This window comes from Macaca nemestrina, chromosome 4, assembly GCF_043159975.1.
Source record: "Macaca nemestrina isolate mMacNem1 chromosome 4, mMacNem.hap1, whole genome shotgun sequence".
Lineage (NCBI taxonomy): Eukaryota > Metazoa > Chordata > Mammalia > Primates > Cercopithecidae > Macaca > Macaca nemestrina.
The window spans coordinates 75,925,383-75,927,928 of NC_092128.1; the positions used below are offsets into that span (position 1 = coordinate 75,925,383).

The following is a 2,546-nucleotide window of genomic DNA, read 5'->3' on the forward strand; positions in this document are numbered from 1 at the left end:
AAAGAATGTTAAAGCAGCTCGTTTCTTCCTCCCACTAGGAAAATAAATGGCTAGAATCGGCTTTCTAATTTCTTAAGACCCCAGAGAAGGTTAAAACAGGACTATCAGCTGTCGAAAGGTTTATTTCTAACATTTGTTATTACATCTTCCTATAGCCCAATTATGCTTTTATTGTCCCTTTAAAAAAATGTGGTAAAATATACATAACATAAAAGTTTCCATTTTAGCCATTTCAGTGACATTAAATACATTCATATGTTCGCTTTGACGGCACATATACTAAAATTGGAACGATACAGAGAAGATTAGCATGGCCCCTGTGCAAGGATGACATGCAAATTCATGAAGTGTTCCGTATTCTTAAAGAAAAAAAAAAAATACATCACAGTATTATGTAGCTATCACCACTATCCATTTCCAGAATTTTTTTATCAGCCCAAACTGAAACTCTGTGTCCATTAAACAATAACTACCTATTCCTCCCACTCTCCAGCCTCTGCTAACTGCCATTCTATTGTTTGCTTCTTTGAATTTGCCTATTCTAGGTCCTTATGTAAGTGAAATCATATAATATTTTTCCTTTTAAGTCTAGCTTATTTCACTCAGCATAATATTTTCAAGATTCATTCATGATATAGATGTATCAGAATTTCCTTCATTTTTAAGGATGAATAATATTTCCCCAGCACTTTGGGAGGCTGAGGCAAAGGATTGTCTGGGCCCAGAAGTTTGAGACTAGCTTGGGCAACATACTGAGACCCTGGCTCTTTAAAAAAACAAAAAGAAGGAATAATATCTCATGGTATGGCTATACTACAGTTTGGTTATCAATTCACCTGGTGATGAACACTAGGATTATTTCTACCTTTTGGTTTTTTGAATAATGCTGCTAGGAACATTGGTGTACAAGTGTCTGAGTCTCTGCTCTCAATTCTTCTGGGTATATTTATATATACATCTAGGAATGGTATTGCAGGATCATGTAGTAATTCTGTGTTCAAGTTTTTGAGGAACCGACCCATCTATTCTTACTGCCTTCTCACTTTTCTTCCAAAATGGTAGTCTTCTAATGCTACATAGAAAGAAAGTAGAGCTTTTGAGATCTAGTTCCATTTGGGAATACCCTATGCCTTCTTGATTTCCTATCAGGGTGGCTCAATTTCCTAGTGCCTACCATTCTCAAATGAACCAAATCCCTTTATTTTCTTTTCTACTGAACCTCTAAATATTTGAAAACATAATTGGATAACAAACATAAAAAGCAACCCTGAACATTTAAACCAGCAGTTTCCCCATGGGAAAACTGATCTCTCATTGATTAGGATGATTGATGATTTATGGTTGGGTGTAGTCAGCCCAGCAGTTGCCATCAGACCCAAGGAGCACTGGACTCATAGTATCAAGTGTTACCACACCCCTGGCACCTATGTACATATTAAATCGGAGGCTACTATTTGCTTTATTGCTTTTAAACCTAGAAATTCATTATGCTCCTAAAATGTGTCAGTGATTCTCAGGTACATGAGGCTTGATGTAGCCACATAGAGCTATATGAAGCCCCATTGTTTATGGATCACTTTCTTTTCCATTTTCTCCCTCTTGTGACTTTTTCCATCATTTTCGTCAGCATGAGAAAAATGTATTCAAAAGATTATAAACAGCAGTTGGTAATCAGTGCATAACAGCTTTCTGTGTATAATACAATCATTAGGTGTACATTAGACATTTGGCATAATAGGCATACTGTCGCCAGAATAGAACTCTGTCAAAGTACCAATGCCTCCTGCCTTGAAAATGCACAGATCAATTTTGTATCCCCCTATGGATAAGGAAAAGCGTAACAGCTGCATGGAATTACTCTGTGGCGAAGTTCAACTGATTTTGCTTATCAAATTCTGAAAAAGTCAGTATACATGTAAATGTATTAATATCAATTTCTATCACATGCCACTTAATAGTCCCTAATCTTCTCCTTATTGAAGCCGTATTCTTGATTTTAAAGCTAAATTTGAGCATGATTTTAAATCATATCCATAGCTGGTACTAGAGCATTAGCAAAAGATGATTTATGATGTTGAGTATTGGCCATACCCCAATTAAAACCAAAATGTATTACTTATATAAAATTTCCAGAAACCACAAATCTATAAAGACAAAAGTAAATTAGTGGTTGCCTAGGACTAGGGGTGAGAACAGGGGGTGACTGAAAATGGGTGTGAAGGATCACTTGGTGGTGGTGAAATGTTCTAAAATGGGATTTTGGTAAGGATTGTATGACTAAATTTACTGAAAGTCGTTGACTTGTATACTTAAAATGAGCTAATGTTATGCTATGTAAATGAAACCTCAATAAACCTTTTTTTAATAAAAAAAAAAACAACTAAACAGCAGTGAACATCATTCCATTTATATCTTTGTGATCTGTATAAGTATATCCATAGAATAAATTCTGAGATACGGAATGGTGAACTTATTCAAATTTTTAATATAAACCACCAAATTATCTTTTAAAGTTAATTCACCAATATAGTCTCTTATCAACAGTG

At 35.0% G+C, this 2,546-nt stretch overlaps 1 non-coding gene across 1 annotated transcript; it reads left to right on the top strand.

Annotated features, from left to right (window-relative positions):
- The first annotated feature begins 257 nt into the window (after window positions 1–257).
- LOC112425550 (U6 spliceosomal RNA) lies at window positions 258–362 on the top strand. The gene has a single exon (XR_003016671.1). It is a non-coding gene; the product is annotated as a U6 spliceosomal RNA (small nuclear RNA).
- Window positions 363–2,546: the final 2,184 nt, after the last annotated feature.